We start from the raw sequence: 23,898 nt of genomic DNA, 5'->3' as shown, positions 1-23,898 counted from the left end.
AAAAAAAGAAAACTACAGACCAATATCTCTCATGAACACAGATCAAAAATCTTAAATAAGATATCAGCAAACCAAATACAGCACCATATTAAAAAGATTATACACTACGACCAAGTGGGCTTCATCCCAAAGGCACAGGGAAGGTTCAACATACGCAAATCGATTCATGTGATACACATACCACATAAACAAATTAAAATATAAGAATCATATGATCATATCAATAGATGCAGAAAAAGCCTTTGACAAGATACACCATACATTTACGATCAAAACACTTCACAAAATCAGTATAGAAGGAAAGCATGTTAACATAATAAGGGTCACAAACGACAAACCCTCAGCCAACATTATACTTAATGGTGAAAAACTAAAAACCTTTCCTCTAAGATCAGGAACAAGGCAAGGCTGTCCACTATCGCCACTGTTATTCAATATAACATTGGAGGTCCTAGCGAGTGCAATCAGGCAAGAGAAAGATATAAAAGGCATCCAAATAGGAAACGAAGAAGTCAAACTGTCACTATTTGTGGATGACATGATTCTCTATATAGAAAACCCTAAAGACTCCACAAGAACACTAGGAAAAATAAGCAAACACAGTAAAGTTTCTGGATACAAAGTCAACGTTCAAAAATCCATAGTGTTCTTATACTCTAATAACGAAGTGTCAGAAGGAAAGTGGAAAAAATAATTCCTTTTGCAATTGCAACAAAAGAATAAGATAGCTAGGAATAAATCTAAAGAAACATGTGAAGGATTTATAATGAAAACTTAAAGACCCTATTAAAAGAAATCGAAGAAGATACAAAGAAATGAAAAGATATTCCATGTTCCTGGACTGGAAGAATCAACATAGTTAAAATGACCATGTTACCTAAAGCATTATACAGATTTAATGCAATCCCCATCAAAATCCCATTGGCATCTTTTAAAGAAATAGAACAAAAAATCATCAGATTTGTATGGAAGCATGAAAGATCCTGAATGGCCAAAGTAATCCTGAGAAGTAAGAACAATGCTGGAGGCATCACTCTGCCCAACTTCAAATTATACTAAAGCAACAATGTTCAAAACAGCATGGTTTGGCCAGCAAAAGAGACACACGAACCAGTGGAATAGAATCGAGAGTCTAGAAGTAAACTCATTATTTATATGGGCAAATGATTTTTGACAAAAAAGGCAAAACATATGGTGGAGAAAGAAAAGCCTCTTCAATAAATGGTGCTGGGAAAACTGGAAAGCCACCTGCAAAAAAATGAAATTAGACTGTTGTCTATCACCACACACCGAAATTAACTCAAAATGGATTAAGGACCTGAATATAAGACCTGAAACAATAAAATGCATAGAAGAAAGCATAGAAACTAAACTCAAGGACCTTGGACTTAAAGAGGATTTTATGAATTTGACCTCAAAGGCAAGGGAAGTAAAAGCTAAAATAAATGAAACTAAAATAAATCAAACTAAAAAGCCTCTGCTCAGAAAAAGAAATTATCAACAAGGTAAAGAGACAACAAGCCGAATGGGAAAATATTTGCAAGCAACGCCTTTGATAAGGGCCTAATATCCAAAATATACAAATAACTCACACAACTCAATAACAGCAAAAAACAAACAGTCCAGTCATAAAATGGGCAGAGGACCTGAACAGACACTTCTCCCTAGAGGACATACAAATGACCAGCAAATATATGAAAAGATGCTCAACATCACTAGCTATTAGGGAAATGCAAATCAAAACCACAATAAGATACCATCTCACACCTGTTAGAATAGCTGTAGTCAAAAGGACAAGTAATAACAAATGTTGGAGAGGATGCGGAGAAAAAGGAACCCTTATTCACTGCTGGTGGGACCGCAAATCGGTATAGCCGCAATGGAAAACAGTATGGAGGTTCCTCAAAAAACTAAGAATTGATCTACCATATGGTCTAGCAATCCCTCTACTGGGTATTTACCCCAAACACTTGAAAACCCATATCCAAAAAGACATTTTCACACCGATATTCATAGCAGCATTATTCATAGTGGCAAGGACATGGAAGCAACTGAAGTGTCTTACAAGAGATGATTGGATAAAGAGGCTGTGGTACATACATAAAATGGAATATTACTCGGCCATAAGAAGAAATGAAATACTGTCATTTGCAATAACATGGATGGACCTCAAGATAATCATGCTAAGCGAAATAAAGACAGAAAAAGTAGAAAATCACATGACATCACATATATGAGATATAAACCTGAAAGCAACAAATGAACAGGACAAACAGAGACTCATGGATATGGACAACAGACCACTGGTTATCAGAGGGTAGGGAGTGGGGGAGGTAGGGGGAGGTATATGGGGTAAAGGGGATCAAATATATAAGGAGGTAGGGGGAAGGTGAAGTGGGTAAAGGGGACCAAATATATGGTAGCTAAAGGAAACTGGACTTTGGGTAGTAAACACAATAGAATATACAATGTTCTATTATCTAATTATCTAATTGTATTAACCAATGTTACCCCAATAAATTGTTTAAAAGTTTAAATAAATAAAGCTTTATAAATTAAAAAAAAGAAAAAGAAAAAAAAAAGAAATTGCCACAGTCACTGTAACTTTTAAGCAACTACCATTTAACAGACTACTATGTAGTATAAATATAAATTTTATATGCACTGGGAAACCAAAAAATTTGTGACTCGCTTTATTGAAACATTTGCTTCATTATGGTTATCTGGAACCAAACCCACAATATCTGAGGTATGCTTGTATAATTCTGGGTTAACCTTATGTAACTATATGCAATATTGTGTATGTGTACAGGCCTCAGAAAAGAGAACATAGGGATTATATTCTGAATGGTATCACAGATGTAAAGGGCTTAAAAGGAATCAGATTTAGTTGAAAAGAAATCAGGTCTCCAACATATAGCCATTAATAGTGATTTTATAATACAGTTGACCCTAGAACAACACAGGTTTGAACTGTGTGGGTATACTAATTCCTGGATTTTTTTCTGACAAATACTGTAAATGTACTTTCTCTTCTTTATGATGTTTTTAATAACACTCTTTTCTCTAACTTACTTTATAATATATACTATATTGTAAGAATATAGTATACAATACATATAAAATATGTTAATAGACTTTCTATTATCAGTAAGGCTTCTGGTCAACAGTGGGCTATTAGTAAATAAAGTTTTTGGGGAGTCAAAAGTTATATGCAGATTTTCAACTGCATGGAGGATTGGCACTCCTACCCTCTGCATTGTTCAAGGGTCAACTGTACTAGATCAGAACAATAGTCTTAAATCTGATTTTCTCAATTGCTGATTACTAGACAGTTTGGGCTGGGAAAATAATCTGAACTTTCCACTAGGCTGCATTAAATTCTATTACTGCCTTATATGAATTGTATAAAACGATAGGTATATGAATGAAAATAAAATTATATTAGGCTAATTTATTGGAAATAAAGTCTTATCTGAATAAACTATAATTTCAAGGCAATTGAAAAAACCCTATTCTTTAGAAAATGCGAGACAGTGTGACCTTAATTCAAAATTTTGTTTTTAAATTAACAAGGCCATGTATGTTTATTTCTTTTTTAATAATTACAACTCAGGCTCACTCCTGATTCTTGAATGGACAATGGCTACTAAGTCAATGTACTGAAATATTTATAGCTCTCTATCAAATAGAAATAACAAGTCATTAGGAAGATATTAGGAACCAACTGCCTTATACTACCTAAATAATCCAATCTGATTTTGTCTACAATTCATTTAAGAGAGGTGAAATATGTATATCTAACCCATTTAAAAATATTGTTTTCAAATGAACAGGACAAACAGAGACTCATGGATATAGACAATGGACTAGTGGTTACCAGAGGGGAGGGGAGAGGGGGCGGGGGAAAAAGAAATAAAATGTTTAATAAATAAATACATAAATAAAATATTTAAAAAATAAAAAACAAAAATAATAAAAAATAAAAATATTTTTTTCATTTGGGAATATGTAAACTTGAACGGGAAGAGGAAGAGGATAAAGTTATTCATTCTAAAATTATATTTAATGGTATGTGATATGGGAAAATTCCTCCTTAATTTGTAATAGTACTAAACAAATTAAATTATGTTCTATGTAGACACAACTCTATTTGTCCCTTACTCTTATTCTAGGTAACCCAACAGAGGACTTGTAAATCAAATCCTTTGCAACTTCTAATTTAGGCAATTAACTGGGTTTAGATCTAGCATTAGTCTGATAGACTGTGTTTATCATTAATTCTGACCAATGAGAATAAGAAAATTGAGATATATTTCAATTGTCACCTCTGGTACTCAACTTACATAGATAATGCTCTTAGCTTATAATGAGGGATGCTAGAAGAGCCATGTAAAACATTTTTTGAAGGGCTGTTATTGAGAACATTGCTCATGACTCTTCTCACTAACCACTTTAGAGCTCATAGGATGTTGACCTTTGAACTGTTTGCATTTCCATTTTTCCTTTGACTCCTAGGAAGCTCAGATCTCAATCTGCACCCTATCTTTAAGGATTATCAGATGTACATAGCATGAATTTCTGTGTTCAAATTCCTCTTTTCTTCATCTTAATAATCAATCTGAATTTTCTCTTTGTTCTGATTTCAATTAAAAAGAAAAAACTTAATATACTGTTATTTTTTACTATACTACCATTTTTGGGGAAAGAAGTAATGATAATTAAATAAATATAATCTCATATTTTCTGTGGGGATTTCATAAAGATAAACATCCATATATAACATATTTATGTCTGTATTTATATTTAAGAGAAAGCTACTAATAAGCAAAAAGGGAGAAAAATTACTAAAAAATGAATATATCAAATAGGAATAAAATTCTAAATGAACTACATTAGAATTTCTATATGAGATCATAGTTATGGATTTTTTTTTCTTCCATTTTACCTTTCAGGGCAAAGAATGCATGCGGAGGAAGTATCAACTAAATAGAACCAAACAGGTTTTAAGGTGAGACACGTCAAGGCTAAATAATAGATGTAAAAATCCGAGAAGCTAAAAGTAATGGACAAACAAAAATGAACAAAGGATGCTTAGGAGGTGAGATACAACACTGCCAAAGCAGTACAACAATTTTCCTTGCAGTTCACACTTCAACTGTCTCACCACAAATCATATAAACTTAAAAAGATATGCTCTGAAAAAAAAAAAAGTAATTGCTTTTGCATCTTCAAATGTACTTTAGCAGGAGAAAAAGAAAACATCTCCCCAACACGACTAGCCTCAAAGCTCCCATTTCATGAAAGTGATTTACCATTTCACTTGGTTCCATGTGTGAGTAACAATGTAGTGCAACCTCAAGGGAAAAGAGGCTAGCATGTCAAGAAAGGTTGCAGCACATTCCCAATTTCTCTGTTAATACTATGTTTATCAATTTGATTGATGTTAAATTCCATTCATCTTTTTTCCAAGAAACTAAAACTGATAGTGACAAGAAAAATTACATTCTCTTCAGTCAAGTTTTTGCTGAGGCATTAAAGATGCTACTAGCATGCCTAGTCAAGAGTGCACTGTGTGAGCACTCAGGAGCTCAAATTCTTCTTCAAGATGGCTAATGGACAAGCTTTCGTTTCAGTTTTCTTCATTTCAGATAAGGAAAACAAACAACCTTATCTTCACAGATAAAAATGTTACCTCAAAAATCTTTTAACAAGAGCACTAACTAACCTTTTTTTCAACCAAATTAAAATCCAGCAATTTTTAATCAATTTTTTCCACTAACCATTTAGGTGTGGCTAGGAAAAAAAAAAAGCACCATAGCTAGTAATTAGTATATTGCTATGAATACAAAAAAAAAAAAAGAGAGAGAGAGAGAGAGAGAAAAGACTTAGTTTAAAGGGGGTGAAAAGCAAAACTGGCTTATATTAGCAGTGATTATAATCAAAGGGGCATATTAAAAACTTTGGATTAGATTTTATTGGACTGGCTGTACTACTACTTAAACAAGAGAAGCTATTCTTTGTGACTACTCCCATGACAGACCTTGTTCCAAAATCTGTTTTTACCTGTCATTTAAAAAATAACTTTATACAATATACTCATGTAATTTTGTAGCTGAAGAGCTTTTAGAAATAATCTACTACAAGGTTTTCAATCTTAAAACAATTTTTAAATGACCACCAGCATTTCAAAGAAACAGAATAGAAAAACTAGTAGTGTTCTGCAGATAGCAAGGTTAAATTCTGTTTTATAAAACTTGACCTTGTTACACACATAAATTATGCATATATATATATGTGTATATTGAAACACAATGTAAAATATATTTTTTTATTATAGGATGTAGTAAAAAAAAGTTACAATACCAATGATCTAATACATCTTTCATTTTATATGTGAGGAAACCGAGGTTCAGAGAAGAAATCAACTTGTTATGGGCATCTTAATCACTGTAGTAAGAGCTCAAAAAAGAAACACAAAAATGTCTGACTTTAGAAGGGAAATGCCCCCTGCTATAGATGCTAATCCATACTGTTAGTCATTTATTTTTTAAAAAACACCTTAAAGTCTCATTTAGCCATTCAGATAGTTATGAACTATTATTAGCCTTGAATGGCACTGAAAGATAATCTCTTCTTTATCTTTGTCTCCTTTTCTTGCAGATGTTTTTAGTAACTGAAATCCAGTAATCACAAAAATTTTCTTATGCTTCTTAAAAAGCAGCTCAAGAAATAGACCAAAAATTTTAATAAGCACACTTTCCACCCCCCTCAAACTGGCCACAGGTGGGGACACCACCTCATCACACGCGTTCTGATACAAGGTCAATGAAGACACAAAAATCACTTCTATGACATTTCTCTCAAAAAACGCATAACTTGAATTTAACCATGAGAAAACAGAAAAACACAAACTGAGGGACATTTTACAAAACAACTGACCTGTATTCCTCACTAATGTCAAGGTCAAGAAAAACAAACAAAAAGAGGCTGAGTGACAATTTTAAAGTAAAGAAGACGAAACGGTCATGACAAATAAATGCAAAGAATTAGACTGTGATCCAGGGGAAAATTAGCCACAAAGGATATTACTGAGACAACTGGTGAAATCTGAATATGGTCTATGGATTAGATAATAAAATTGTATCAATATTAATTTCCTGATTTTGATCATTTTACTGCACTAGTTACATAAGAGAAAATTCTTGTTCTTAAGGAAATACTGATATATTTAAGGATAAAAAGGCACAATGTCTCCAAATTATGCTCAAATGGTTCAGGAAAAGGAGTGTGTGTGTGTGTGTGTGTGTGTGTGTGTGTGTGTGTGATACATATATAGAGTGATACAATAAATGGGGCAAAATGCAAACTGCTGAATCTACATAAAGGATACATGAAAGTTCTCTATTATTTTATACAGCTTTTCTTTAAGTTTGGAATTACATCAAAATAAAGTTGTTTTTACGTGTACACAGAAGCAGTCTAAGTATCCATAGATGAATGGATGGATAAACAAAATATGGTATATACACACAGTGGAATATTATTCAGCCTTAAAAAAGGCAATTCTGTCACATGCTACAACATGAATGAATTTTGAGGGCATTCTGTTATATAAATCAGTCATGACAAGACAAATACTGTATGATCCCACTTATATGAGGTAACCAGAACAGTCAAATTCACAGACACAGAAAGTAGAGTGGTGATTGTCAGGAGCTGAGGGAAGGTGGGTTGGAGAATTGTTGTTTAATGGGTACAGAGTTCCAATTTTGCAAGATGAAGTGTTTTGGAGGTTGGTTATGTGATACTGTGAAAGTATTTAACATTACTGAATTGTACACTTAAACATGGTTATGATGGTAAATTTTGTAATATGTAAATTTCAGCACAATCAAAAATCTTTACGAATTTTTTTTTAAGATACATATACAAGAATAGTTAACAATCAAAATGTCCTTTAAGAGGAGATGAGGCAGATCTATATGTACAGACACAGTGGGAAAAAAATTAAAAATGTAGGCTTACGAAATACCACATTTACTATACTATGTGTTTAAAAATTAAGTTTTTTAGGTCTTTTATCCATTTCTCCCCCAAAAGTGTAGTAGAAATGTATCATAAGTTCAGGAGTTCAATATTCAGATGGCAGAATTAGGAAGGGGAATATTATTTTTTATATTTATGCCATGACTGGCATTTTTAAAAAAACAATAAGTATGCATTTTTAAAAATAAAAACCAAACAGAGAACATAACAAATACCTGCATTCTCACTTAGTTTTAATATCTGTTATATCCGCATTATACGTGTATGTGTGTAAAATTTTTAAAAATTATTATCAGTAAAGTTGGGGTCCATGTATTTTCTCTATGTAGTGTATAGTACTGATTTTTAATGTTTACATAAATGATACTACTGTACTGCATGTCTCACACTATAAGTAGCTTTTCCTCAATGTTAGCTTTGCATATATCCATGCTGACTCACATGTATCTAATTTTTTATTTTAAGTACTATTCCATCTTATGAATATATTATACTCCCCTCCTGACTCCTTCTGAGGCAAATCCCTGGGAAAATTCTACAAATCCTTGACAAAGCTAGAATAAAAATGTATGGACAAGGTTAGAGAGAAAGAGAGGCCAATTAGGCTCTTCCATACAAGTTTTGAAGCTGATAATGGACAATATCAACCTTAAAGTTGCTAGGGATCATTGACATCAGATAGGCAAAACTCTGAGATTTTATAAACCCTTAGACCTTTTCATTCTTCCCAAATAATCTTTAGTCTTGTAAGACTGATCTTTGGTAAGGAAGCAAATTTTAAGAGGGATAAGACCCTAACTTGTAAAAGCAAGACCTCACACTTTTTTATTTTATTATATTTTTTAACATCTACGGCACCTGGTCTTCCTAAGTAGTCTCCCATCTAAGTACTAAGCAGGCCTGACCCTGCTTAACTTTCGAGGGCAGAAGAGATCGGGCGTGTTCAGGGTGGCATGGCCGTAGACCTGACACTTTTTAAATTAACAAAATACAAGGAAACACTGGCAAAGAGACAACTTGCAAAGTCCTTTAGGGCTGGGTTTCCCAAACTTGTGAAAATTTGGATAATATGGGCTGTTGATCCCAGACTGAGAAATTCTGATCTAGGTTTTATCTCCTAATCTTATATTAAAAACAAAACAAGATACCTAACCTGTTCACTTTAATATCCATTGTTTTACTTGTGCGTCAAAAGCAAAAACAGCCAGATCCAAGTTAGCTTGAGCTTCAAACCAAGTAGATTTCAGGGTATGATCCAACAGCTTCGAGAGAGAGTGATGCCCGAAGAGATTATTACAGTAAGAGATTTGGCTCCTTTTTGGTGTATCTTGTTTTCAAACCTTTTGAAACTTTTGTATCTATAATGACATCTAAACATTCAAGACTAATTTTATTTGGCAAAGACAAATGACTATGAAGGTCTATTGACACTGAAAAAGTACAGGTGACAATTCTGAATCTAAGTCATATCAGTAACATTTTTTTCCTCTTAAATAAATTGAAATACTAGATAGGAAGAAACGACTTTCAGCTGACTTCTTATATGAACATATTTGGAGACCCTGCATCAGAATACTTCCTAGAGGCCTAGAATGAATCTTGCCATTTAAAAATACCCCATTTTATAATTTCTCTTATACATTCTTTCCAAATCCAATTAACATGGCACATTTGCTTGAGTTTTGGTAAAATTTGTTTAAAGTTCACACATTTAAAAATATCTGTATAATAAAAAAGTTATGAGCCCTTTCATAAAGAGCTAATGATCCAAAACGCTAAGAAGAATCTCCTGTTTTGATTATAAACAAGATTGCACTGTATGTATCACCTCTGCTTTTGCCATACAGGAGAAAATGGAATGTGTCTGCATTCAGCCAGGGACGAGTAGCTTAGAAAAGCTCTCACTGGTCATTCCTGAGAGGGTGCAGCAGCCTTAGACATGCACACAATCTTCCACATTACCAGAGATGAATGTGGAATGTGATTTTTTTTTTTTTTTAAAAGCCTGGCTTTCTAGGAATCCCCTCTGGGCAGAATAAGTTATTGTTTAGTCATCATTTGTTCATAGGTTGTGCTTAAGTCTCTTGAGTCATTTTGAGGATGAGACTGTGTGTGGCTAGGGGAATGCTTTCAAGTCCCTTCCACATACTGCTCTAACGGCTTCTAAGTGGATACTACCTAGTGTGCATGCATACGGCCTTCCAAATCCCAAGATATGGCTGTGATCCCAGGAGGGCTCTTTTTGGCTGTCTTTTTCCTTGGTTCTATTAAATTTCCGGCTGGTTTACATTTTTACATATTGCTACTAGTATCATAAAGCTGCCTTTCCCTTCTTGATTGTGCCATTGTTTTCAACAATGCACTTAGGCATAAACTTCTTTAGGCTGTGTTCCAAATGAAGTCGTATCTTTATCCCACCCTCATCCCAATGCAGAACCTCTACCACTACACAGATGCTGAAGGCGAGGACAGCAGTTTACTTTTCCCAGAGTGACACCCTGGTTCACCTAGCTCCTCCAGGTATAGAACCTGTGCCCTTTGAGCAAGATAGGGCAAGGGCAATCAGGGATCCAGTATCTTTGGCCTGCTATGCCTGAAACAAAGTACTTGCAGCCCTATGTGGTAGCTGGGTCACAGAAGGAAATCCAAGATTCTAAGCCCCCTTGTCTAGAAAAGTGCTTCTGCAATACAGGGCTGGAGTTAGATAGATGATTGATGGCTGGCTGCCTTTCCCTCCGAGAGTGACTCAGAGTTCGGGGAAGAAAGTGTTCTGCATTCTTAGCTACACCTGCCTGGAGTAGACCTTCTATCACATGGTTCTGGAAGAGGTAGTGGAAAGGAACAGGCTGTGACTGAAATGCCACAGGCTCCTTTTCTTACCATGATTTAGTATTTTATTTAATAAGTGTTTCTCCATTTGCTGTGTGCTCTTAGGATTAAAATTTAAAGTAATTTTTAGCAGATGGTTGTTTCATTGATGAAAGCATCCACTAACCTTACACAGCCATTCCAGAAACTCTCACTCTGAACTATTTCTAGAAAATTAAAATATGGACATATGACAGAATCTGTACCTCTCCTAGGCTGGCGGTATGTTCGCTCTCTTCTGAAATGACCCAACACTGTTTATATAACAGAATTACAGAAAAAGAAAATGCGGAAATATTTACAATAGGAATTATGTTAATGAAGAACTCTCATATACTAATTAAGCAACATAAATTTACTGTTTTGTTTGTGCCTAAATATAAATATTACTGAAAACTCAGAATGTGAATACATTAGAATATGTACCACCCTTCACTTTTCGAGGATTATTTTTAAGGGTTTCAAAGATAAAATATACCATCATTTAAATGTTGGACATACATGCCCAGCCATGTATCACCTTGGTTGCTTAGAAACCATGAGGCATAGCCCGAATAAGCAAAATTAGGGCAGCAAACGGAAGAAACCCTTTGTTAAAAAGAGGTGCCAAGAAAAAATGCCTTCATTATAATTATATATTTTGAAAATGAGATTGTAAAGTAAACAAAAATAATGGAAGGTTTAAGATGTCACATGTGAAGATGCCTTCTCAAGCAAAAGCACTTTAATAATTACTGCTCTTGAGTTACATACTTCAACTCAGTTGTAGTTCACCCAAAGAAAAAGGACAACTTTAATATATGTACAAAATTTCCATAACCCCATGCATCAAAGTGTCAAAAAACCACCAAGAAAGAAAAGCTGACCTATATTTATGAACCCCAAAGGTCAATGCAAAATCAACTTTATACTAGTCTCAGGAGGTATAAAAATTTAATTTCAATTCCGACTATTCAATAGCATGAATCAGATATAAGGCAACCGATCAACAACCCTATGCATTCAGTAAGAAATTTCAGATGATTATATTTAAAAATGACAAAAGATCTACAAAGAATGTAGTGCCTCTAATCACGTAGAGAAAACATTCAACTGAGAATGATTCTAGTTTATGTTATCTATGAAATATCCATCACAATTTATATTTGGTTATATCTAAGCAAAGAGTGATCATTAATAATTAAATGGTTCATTAGTCTCTCAGAAGATATACGTGTGTCTGAGTTTAAGTACCCAACTCCCTTTAAATAAAGCAAAATAAAAAAATAATAATAACTTGCCAGAGGAGGTGGCTAAAGAATTTCTTAAGCAAGAAAAGAATATTCTATTTCTTTTTTAAGAAGAGTGAAATAATTTTTAAAGTTGTCAATAGTTATAGTTCCTGTAACAGTTAGAAAATTACTTTGGAAATCAGTAAGAAATATAAATTCCAAAAATTCTTGAGCATAGTCTGTCTTACAGGCTTTTAAGATTCATTTGTTTGTGAGCTACAAATCTTGAGAGACTTACACAATTTGCAAATGGTGCTCTTTTTCCTGGCTGTTCAGAGATCAAATAGATGAAGGAAAGGACTCACCACCCAAAAAAGGATAGTAGCCTCTCCTGTACATTTTAAAGGTCAGCAGAGGAATCTCTGTGCTTCTTTGTATTTAATCATAGTGTTGTCTCTGCACAACCTGATTTCCACTTAACATTCTTTGATAATTTCTTAAAACACGATAAACAGTCTGGAATTTCTGAGAAAAATGGACTATTTCCTATTCTCCTATATTCAGCCTAATCTAGGGCTAGAGAAGTTGTATTTAGGATCCAATCTAATTTTGCTAATATGTGTAAGGCACACAAAGAAGTTCATAGCATATAGTAAACCCAATAAATGGGAACTGCTATCCTCATCCTTATTCTGCAATTTTCTCCCACGCAGAAGTCATTAAGGGCCTTTGCCTCATTTCTAATGACATTTAGCACCATTCTATTTCAGCTAGCCATTCCCAAGGCAGTAACCTGACCTTCAGGACCCCAAACGACCCATTTCAGAAATCTTAAACTCACCACTACATACTGTGAACACAGTCTACTTTCCCTCCACAGTCTGTACTACTTTCTTTTACTCCTATTATTCTTACTTTTCTTTCCCATTTCCTTTTAAGTGATCAGCTTCTTGCTACTCATACGCCTTTATCAAACCAGCAAATTCCTATGGTCCATTATTTAGACTACTGTCACCAATTTCTAACTCTCTGCAACCTTGTCTTTTGTTCCATAGCCCCTGTAAACAAACCAACCTCCAACCCTGGATCAGTCCCACGATCTGCTCCTAATCTAGACCATTGAATTCTGGTAGAAAGATTTATACAACTGGGTGCACTAGGACCCACTTCAAGCCAACTAGCACCCCTTCAACTCTCCCTATGTGCTGATTCCTTACCATCAGCATTTAAACATGCAAAAATCAAACAAACGAAAACTCTCTTTTGATCCCATAGCTATCATTCTATTTCCTTTCTCTTTCAAGATTCTTAAGATAGAAAATAGATGACCTTAGGTTTGACAATGATTTTTTTTTTAGATGCAACACCAAAGCACAATCTATGAAAAAAAGATCGATAAACTGGACATCATTAAAATTAAAAACTCTCTGCTCTGCAAAAGACACTGTCAAGAGAATGAGAAGACAAGTCACAGACTAGGAGAAATATTTCCAAAAGACATATCTTATAAAGACTGTTATCCAAAATATACAAATAACTCTTAAAACAGTAAGAATACAAATAATTCGATTAAAATCTGAGCCAAGACTTTAACAGACATTTCTGTTAAAGAAAATATACAGATGGCAAATAAACATATGAAAAGCTGTTCCATATCATATATCATCAGAGAAATGCAAATTAAAACAAGATATCACTACACACATAGTAGAACGGTCTAAATCCAGAACACTAAAAACACCAAATGCTGCCAAGGATGTAGAGCAACAGGAACTCTCATTCATTGCTGGTAGGAATGCAAAATGGTACTGTCACTTTGGAAGACAGTTTGGTGATCCAGCAATCATGCTCCTTGGGTATTTACCTGAAGGAACTGAAAACATGTCCACACAAAAACTTGCACACAGATGTATAAACTTTATAATATCTTTATTCAAAATTGCCAAAACATGGAAGCAATGAAAATGTCCTTCAGTAAGTAAATGGAAAAATAAACTGTGGTACATCCAAACAATGAAATATTATTCAATGCTAAAAAAGAAATTAGTTATCAAGCCATGAAAAGACATGACGAAAACTTAAATGCACACTACTAAGTGAAAGAAGCCAATCTGAAAAGGCTACGTACTGTGTGATTCCAACTATGTGACATAATGGAAAAGGCAAAACTATGGAGATAGTAAGAAGATCAGTGGTTGCCAAGGAAGGGAGGGATGACTAGGTGGAACACAAAGGATGTTTAGGGCAGTGAAACTACTTTGTATGATACTGTAACAGTGGGTATGTATCATCATACATTTGTCCAAACCCACAGAATATACAATACCCAAAGTGAAACCTATGGACTTCAGGTGATGATGATGTATATGTAGGCTTATTAATTACAACACATATATCATTCTGGTGGGGGATGTTGATAATGGGAGAGGTTATGCATGTGTGAGGGTAGAGGGTACATGGGAAACCTATACCTTCCAATTTTGCTATGGACCTAAAACTGCTCTAAAAATAGTCTATTAAAAAGAAAGAGACTCAAGATATACATCCTTGTTTGATTTAGCTTAAGAAGAGGTGCACATAGTATTAACATCAGAAGTAATGCCTATATGAGGATTAACAGCTCAAACCATTACCACCACCTGTTCACTGAACAATTGATTAATGAGGGTCAGATACTGTGGATAGTTGCTCTACCCTGTTTTGAGGAAGTAGGGGCTCACAGAGATAAGGAAACTGGGGCTCATGGAGATTAAGTAATTTGTCTTAAGACATACAGCTAATAAAGAGTAGAAACAGAACACACTCCTAGAAAGCAAATATGGACTTAAAGAAATAATAATACTGAGAAGTAATTTCCTTAAAGTATTCATATGGTCCCCAGAGATGTGAAATTCCTCAGTGTAAGAAATACTGGTTTGGTAACACTGGTGAAGATAGGTAGACCTATATCAGTCAGTGCCATGCTTAACTTAGAAGATTTGATTTTAAGTCAGTCAAACAATAAATATACAGTTCTTCGACTACTGCAGTTATTTTCCTTGGGGAATCCAAAATTCTAAATTGTAACTTGTCTTGTTAATTTAGTTTTTACACTATGATACACTTTGAAGATTACACCCACACATTCAACACAATTCATTATTACATAATACTTTTTAAAAATTATTTTTAGGGAGTAATATTAAAATAACTTTATTTATCAAATTAAATGTTTTAACTAAAATAAATATCATTCAGTAAATACATGACAATTCTTGTTAGTTGTTTGATTTAATCCTTTTTTTTTTTTGTCTAGGTCAATTTTTTAAAAGTCATTCTATTTTTAAGAAACATTCTTTTAGAACTGATAGTTTTCTATATACCTGAAATCTTTATTTGGAGAAAAAGATCCATTATCAGCTTTTGACACAGAATTTTTTTCTGGTTTTATTAATATCAATTTGAAACTACAATAGAAAATGATCTTGTTTATTTTTAGTTAATTTAGTTAAGGATATTTAAGAAGTCACTGCATATTTTCGAGACAACTCAGCAGACACAGGATGTGCTCCCTCTGCTGGCTTTGCAGTAGTCCTTTTTAGATGTTTCTTACACCTTGAAGTGGATATACAAAATACTTTTTTTCCAATAAAATAACTAGAGAAGGGTGGCACATCCCATCATAATGTACTGGGTGGCCTTTCATCAAAGCAGATTTAGCAAGAGTCTATTAGACCAATATCAGTAGACTTTCTCTTTTCTTGTTCTGAATTATTTTCTTGTATTTTAACAACTCCCTTTCTCACATGGGGTGGCGGTGGGAAAGGTAAAAGCTTCATACAAAGAGAAGGAGGAGGGACTAGTTTATTTCACTAAATAAAAACACTGAAGCATGCAGTTTAGCACATCTGAGTTCACCAAAAAAGCTGAAACTGAATGTAAAACATAACTGGTAAATTCAAATCTTTTTTATCTAGTTGAGGAAACCACTGTTTCAGTAAAGAGGCCAACTGTGTATTAATGCTTTTTCAGGTCCCAAAGGGAATGGAAGGTTAGAAAATCATACAATATTCTTTCATTAGAAATTATACTTTTTAATCCTAGAATTTTAAGTCATTTGCAAAATAAAATATATTTTGAAACAGTATCTAGAGTAGGTTATTTAAATAAAAGCTTTAACTCTGCCTGCTTAAATATCTAAAGCTATTAATTTTAATTATTTTGCCAAGTGCCATTAGATGAACGTCATGAGAGTTGTTATGAAGATGTCCTATGATTGACTGATTGAGACATCCCTGAAAGGCTTCTAGGGAGAACATGACAATCTATCTTCTTGACTATCAGTAAAATACAAGATGAAAGGACTTTCAACTCAAGGCACAGTTGCTAATTGTATAATGAGTACAGTAGATTACCACAGAAGACTAACTGTGGACTGGCATGTTAATTTCAGTACAAATAGAGAAAAGTGAATAAATGGAAGGGTAAATAATCTTTCTAAACAGAGCTGAATTACTGCATTAAACTACTGGCTGTCACACACATGCTGTTCTAATTGCCTGGTCAAAGCAGCCTGCATACCATTCCTGTGAGCCTCCTACAAATGACAAACTTGGCCTCACAATGAGAAAAGGAGGGGCACACTGCAATAAATACAAGTTCCATTAACTATATCAAACAAAGTGGCTGGTGCAATGATTTCAACTCCAGCTAGAAAAAAACATTTCAACCTGATTTTTACACAGAAAGGCAAAATTTCTACCTTAAAAAAAAGACACTGATAATTTCTATCCCTGAATTCTATGTTCTTTTTCTCATTATAGTCTAATTATATGAAGTTTATGTTCTATAAAAAGAAACTAAAGCCACGCTAAGTCTTTTCCTATATTCTCATATTAAATCAAAATAAATTATTTCAAACTTAGATCTCAGGAATCTACACTTGAAGATAAAGGTTTACTTGCAGCCATTTTGGCTAAAGCGTTTAAATTTCTCATCTACCAAGCTTCCATATCTTTTCATTCAATAAGCTTCTCATTAGCAAAAGGATACTTTTTTGTTTCGCCAACAAAGTATTATAACATACTTTGTTTTGGGCAGACAACAAAGGCTTAGGTCTTACAAAGAATAGCAACATGAGTTCTGCACAATGAATTCACATAAATAAAACCAGATCTGATTCTTTACTTTCAGAACACACCTTTTCGAATCAATCAAATGCTGACTGTACACAAAGAAGTTTGCTAGGTTATAGGTAAGACATGGCTCTTACTTTGCAGGTACACTTGAGCTGAACTAAGGCCAGGGCCTCCTTTGGGCTTTGCTTGGTCACCATTCTCCTCCAGTTATTAGTAAGGAACTTTTCTCAGTTGCTTTTAATTCTAGCTTTTAAAAGAGATGCAGATATTTATCAAACACCTTTTGAAAACCATCCAGACTTCTTAACCAGGAGCTCCTCAGTACAACTGAAAAGAAGAAGGTGCTAAGTTTTGTTCTCTTTTGGACAGTGAGGTCCGTGTATCCCTTTAACTTGCTCTGCCACTTATGGCCCTTCCTACCATACCTCGATGATCACTGAGCAGAGCATAAATATTTCTGATACAACTTAACTATCTCAAAGACACAACAACGATGTTCTCCACAGGGTTATTACTACTGGTGAAATGTCCAAACAGTTGACATGTTCAATGAAAAAAATGATTAAAGTATCGCACAACCATACAGCCTGGCTTATTATACCATCATTAGGAATATTTTCAAAGACTTATTTTTGCTATAAAATGGAATTATTATAATTATATTGATTATATTGCAATGTGATCTTTAAGAGAAATTATTAGCATGGTCATATTAAAATGGATAAATGCTCATGATATGTTACATAAAATAATGCAGGATACAAAACTAGAATTCCAATCATGTAAAATATATATGTATAACAAATGAGATGCATTATCTCAATTAACCAACAAACTTTTGAGGTAGTTATTATCTTCATTTACGGTTGGAGAAACTAAGGCTCATGGAAGTTAGGAAATTTGCTCAGAGTCCCAAAGCTAAAAAGTGGCAGAGTCACTTATGAGTCTATTTAGACTGCAAAGAACACTTTCCTCTCTGCACATGGGAAAATTCTAGAATTGAGATAGGTTTGCAACTAGACCTGAAAGTGAGGACATGCTAAGGGGATTTTGTTGTTTCCAGAAGAGCAACATAAGAAAATACAGGGTTGAGCATACTGGGGTCACTATATAGAAGTTTAGGTTTGAGGCAGATTAACACAGATCCACTGAGGAGCGGAATAGTAGTAGTTATGGAAGATGAACCTGAAACTGTATTAAGTATTGAGGCAGCTAGTTATGAGGCAAATGAAAGTTGTAGACAGATGCAAGTATACGATTACAGAGTAAACTATGTGTTGTTTTCAAGTAAGAAATAAGCAAACAGGTGGTAGCACCAAGAATGGAAAAGAAACAAAAAACAGTGAAAAAAAGCAGCAACTTGGTTATAAAAAGATTTGAATTCTATCCTGGCTATATAACCTTGAGAAAGATAGCTTTCTCATTTGGTTATATCCTTAAGTTATCATATTCTTATTCAAATTATTATTTTTATCTTATTTCAGATACTGCTAGAACCTTAGCAATTTTTTATTCCATTTATTGCCCTTCGTCCTTATGTTATTGTTGCCATCCATTTTGGCACAATGTCTATTTCAAATTCCAGAAGACAGTGGAATTGTTAGGTTTCGCAGTCAATGTTTACTTAAATTAGGTCGCAATTTTATTTCATTTCATTGTTCATTTCCTATACCAGCATTTTTAACCGGCATTTTTCCCCTTCTATCTGGAGAAACAAAGACAGAGACAGAGAGAGATAGAGAGAGAGAGACAGGGAGGGAGGGAGGGAGGGATGGAGGGAGAGAGAGAGCGAGCGAGCAAGCTCTTTAATGCAGACTTGCTGGTGACAGACTCCCTTGTTTTTTTGTTTTCATGAAAATCCCTTCTCAACTTTATTTTTGAAAGATATTTTCCCTGTGTTTGAATTAACCTGACAATTACTTACTTCCTCGTTAAAGATGCCATGCTCCTGCCTTCTGGATTTTATTGTTTCTGTTGAACAATCAGCTGTTTAGTCTTAGTATTGCTTCTTTCAATGAAATGTACTTCTCTAAATACTTTAGTTTTCAGCAGCTTTACTATGGTTGTTAACCAGTTCTCTATGTTGCCACAGAATCCATTTCACTATGATAAGCACTGGTGTGGATTTCTCAGTATTTAATATTCACCTTTCCCCCAACAGCCCTCCCACACCAGTAATCATCATTTATTCTGTTGTATCCACAGTTTTTGTTTGTTTTGTTAGTTCATTTGTTAATTCATAAAGATATATGTACCTCTGTGTTCATTACAGCATTACTTACAATAGCCAAGACATGGAAACAACCTAAGTATCCAATGACAGATGAATGAATAAAGAAGATATGGTGTATATATACAATGGAATATTACTCAGCCATAAAAAAGATGAAACATTGCCATTTGTAATATTTGGATTTTGAGAGTATTATGCTAAGGTAAATAAGTCAGATGGAAAAGGCCAACATCTTTATGATTTCACTCATATATGGAATATCAAACAAAAAAGATAAAATCTTGAAGACGGCTAAAGGGAAAAAATCTTGCCAAAAAGCAAAATAAGAAATACAGCAAACCTTCACATTGGAAACTATGAAAGCCAGAAGCAAATGGAACAATACTTTTAAAAAGTGCTGAAAAGAAAAAACAGTCGAGCTATAATTTTAATAAGCATCTGATTATGTCTTCAAAAAATATTACTTAGAAGTAATTACTAGGCAAACAGCTAGAATACATTTTAGAAATTATTTTGATATCTATTGCTTCCTAGAAAGAATGTTATAATATACTTTTTCGAGGGTGCTATATAAGTGCAAATTCTGGTAAATACTAGGTTACGCCATTACAAAATCAAACCTACCAATAGAACAGTGATTACTGTTAACTAATTTCTATTATTATTAGTGATATTGAATGCTTTTTTTTCTTGTATTTATTGCATGTTTTTTTTTTAAAAAGTTTCATGTCCATATTCCTAACCAGGTTTTCTGTTGGACATTTGTCTTTTATTTAATAAGAGAGAGCTCATTATATATTAGCAAGAGTAAGAGTAAGCTTTTGCCATATATGGTTACTAATATTTCTAATTTGTTATTTATTCTTCAAATGTTTATGGTAGAAGTTTCTCCCCCAAGCATTCAAAAATGTTTATGCTGTCAAGTTCTTTAGTCTTTTTCTTATTGGTTTTTTCTTTGGTATTAAATTTAGAATGGTGTTTTTCCACCCTAAGGTTAAATAGCCCCTTATATTTTCCTTTACTTTTTAAATTTTTTTAACTTTATTTTTTTTAAATATTAGCCCCCAAATTTATTTTTTAGATGAAATGGGAAAATTTCTTGAGTGACACTGGCTAGGGAAGTTCACTCAAGGAGAAACGTATGACATGAATGGCCTTACAGCTTATACAGGAGTTGGGTTCACTAAAAACAACATAGAAATAAAACAAAACGAAACAACAAAACGAAAGATTATTCCTTGAATAAAATTCAAGGCTCTTGTGGCTTCACTGGTGTGATAATTAATTTTATATTCCACTTGCCTGGGCTTCTTTTTTTAATTGAGGTATAACTGACATATGACATGAGTTTCATGGACATATATCACATTTTTTTAATCCATGCATCCACTGATGGACACTTATGCTGTTCTTGTATCTTGGCTACTGTAAATAATGCCACAATGAACATGGGGGTTCACATATCTTATCATGTAAAATATGTAAAATGTATTATTTAAAATATATTTTAAGAATGAAGAATGAATAAAAGCTTTCTCATATACACCCGCAAACAAAAAAAAAAATGGTGAAAAAATTTGTCAGTAGATCTATATAACAAAAATGTTAAAGCAAGTTCTTCAAGCAGAAGAAATCTGATAGCACATAGAAACTTGGATCTAACATAGAAGAACACTAAATACAGAATACTTTAAGGTAAATATAAACTTAACATTTTCCTTATTTGTATTTTTTCTAGTGGGTTACTTCTTAAAGCAAAAATAAGAGCAATGTATTATGTTTACAGCACATGCAAAAGTAAAAGAGATGACAAAAACTCATGCTCCTACTGGAAATGTGTAAGGTTGCTCAGAAAATTCTAATGTAACTTGGTCAGGTCACATATCTCCTAAGTATTAAGGATGAGCTTCAGACCTCAGTTTGTCTGAGCCTTACTTTCATTGGACTTGTTTATTCTCTTGTAAACTCAGGAAGCAGGTATATGAGGGGCCTGCAGTTAGCTTTAAAGACAATTTTGCGTATCCTTTGCAAAAAGTAAAATCAACTTTGCTACTAGAATGTACTATCTTTTTTAATTTCTCAATGTGCAGTTTACTAAGGGAAAAGGTGTTTGGTAATACTTTTCAAGAAATCTTTAATGGTAGAAGGGGCTTTCAGAGGTGAGCTAGCCAAACACTCTAAATTGAGGAAGATGTAATCTTTTGGGTAGTTTTAATTTAGAAAACCTACCTGAAGAAGGAGCTGTGAGTGTATGTGTGAAATCTATTTTAAGGTAGATGTTCCCCTTTTCATTTAACATTAATTAGTTGGTCTGATTGTTGCTCTATATCCTTACCAACACATACTAACGCATCATGCTTTCTTTGTACTTAATGATTAAAAGTTACAAGTATTTTTTCTTTAAAAAAAAATTAATATGTAGATATTCTTTATAAATTTTAGATACGATTCTTACTTTAGTAACTGTGTGAGAGACTACAATCAATTACAACCTAAGTGCTGTGTGGTTTCAGTGATATTAGATTCAAATGAATACTTTAAGAGTAGGGTAAGAAACAACAAGGAAGACATATTATTACAGTCAAATTTAAAGTGTTTGTTGATATTTAGTAACAAAGAAACAGATAATGTAGAAGTAAAGGCAAACGGTAAAATCAGAACTGCTACCCTACCCTTCCCAGGATCCAGAGGTCGAAAATGTGTACCATCAGTTTACAGGATGACTGTTAGCTTGGGCAACATCAGATCAGGAGTCAGAAAGAGGGCCACCCACCTGCAATAGTTTTTAGACATATCCTGATGGAAACATTTCAGAAAAAGTTTTAAAACCTGTAGTTTTAAAGAGGATGAGTAAAGAAGCCTGATAGAACCCTAATTTTCTGAAGGTGAGAGTTCAGATAGAATTGAAATAGCTAGCCAGGCCCAAGACTAAAGATTTGGGTCCTACTGACTTCCCAGTTCCTCCACAGGCTATCAAGTCAATCTCAATCAAGGTGGACAAGGAAAACGAATGAGTCTGTGGTGAGAGTCAAGGTCAATCTCACTGAAAATACATCTAACCAGAAGGCATTAAAACAATTCCCTACGAGCAGAAAATACCTTGGATTTAGAGTGTTCCATGCTTTCTTCATAAAGAAAGGAAAAAGCCAAGTCACCTAGGTACACTTCATAATGGAATTCTACATGGAATATATGAAATCTATCCACAATAAATGGAAGCCAGGCCAAGATCCCACAGTAGGGTAAAAAGAAAGTCGCAAATTGGAATTTATTTGTTGGTACGTTAACTTCGACCTTCTTCTGTTTTCATACTGTTGAGGTCGGTAAATTAATTCTTTACTTCCAAAATACCTTAGGTCAGACAAGCTTTAGTTGCAATAGGACATCACCTTCTGAACCTATCAAGCAGATGTGCAGTTATCTGAGGAAATTCACTTGGGAAAAAAGGCAATAAATACAAGCTTGGAATATAGACCACTGCACATTCAAATTGTAGTTCACTAAGCTATCCAGAGATGAATTTAAAAAAACAATAAATATTTTTAAAAATTGTAATACAATACAGAAAATTTGGTGTAATGTTTACCTAAAACTTTCTTAATATATCACACAGACATCTAGGTCCTACAAACTCTACCCAAAATTTATAACTGAGGCTAAAGATCTAGGTTTTCTAATTCACATACACTGTTATCTTACAAGAGTATGCCATACGACTGTGTGCTCTTAAGTCTAAATTTCAGTAGGAGGCCCAAACTACAAAACAGAGAAAGGGAACAGACAGCCTTATTCCTAGATTTGATGTTATTTCTGGGATACTGGATAAAGGAAGGCTTACACAACTCTATGAAATAACAACCTGAAGACAGTTTCCATTCTGGTAGTAAATGTGTTCTTCTAAATGGAGTAACAACTTGGGGAGGGCAAACAATGCCCTAGGGAATGTTGGGTAACCACCTTAAAGCTTGAAAAGCAATATCTTCCCCGTCTTCCAACAAAGAGCCTGCATGAATTACAGAGAAACAAAAGCAAGGCTCCACAGCAAGGGCAGCTCAAATGAGATCAGCTTTGTTCCTACCTGTGGCCGAGAGATCTCTGAGATGTGCTGAGTCAGAGTTTTCCACTCGCCCTCCCATGGCTCCCCCATCCTCCTAGGATACCCAGATTGGTTTCAAAGCCTCCGCTGAGAGCATCAGCCTTTTGTGCAAATATTAATATTTTATACCTACCAAGGCAGCCAGCCGTGAAAAACAGTTTTTCTTCAAAATTTTGCTTTGATTCCTTGCTACTCTATGTGAGCTACTGAAAGCTAGATATGTTACACACACACTGCTGGGTTTTTCAAGCCTTAGTACATTCATTAATATTTTATAGACTTAATTCCAAGACAGCTAAACAATATGTTCTATTTAAAATGCTC

The 23,898-nt window shown here is 34.0% G+C and overlaps 1 protein-coding gene and 1 pseudogene across 2 annotated transcripts in view; both read right to left on the bottom strand.

Annotated features, from left to right (window-relative positions):
* Positions 1–23,898, bottom strand: part of ZFAND3 (zinc finger AN1-type containing 3) — a 332,486-nt gene that overhangs the window by 103,701 nt on the left and 204,887 nt on the right. The window lies entirely within an intron of this gene.
* LOC111736230 lies at positions 8,896–9,014 on the bottom strand (annotated as a pseudogene).

This window comes from Pteropus vampyrus, unplaced genomic scaffold (genome assembly GCF_000151845.1).
Source record: "Pteropus vampyrus isolate Shadow unplaced genomic scaffold, Pvam_2.0 Scaffold18, whole genome shotgun sequence".
Lineage (NCBI taxonomy): Eukaryota > Metazoa > Chordata > Mammalia > Chiroptera > Pteropodidae > Pteropus > Pteropus vampyrus.
This window is presented reverse-complemented; position numbering and strand designations above follow the sequence as displayed.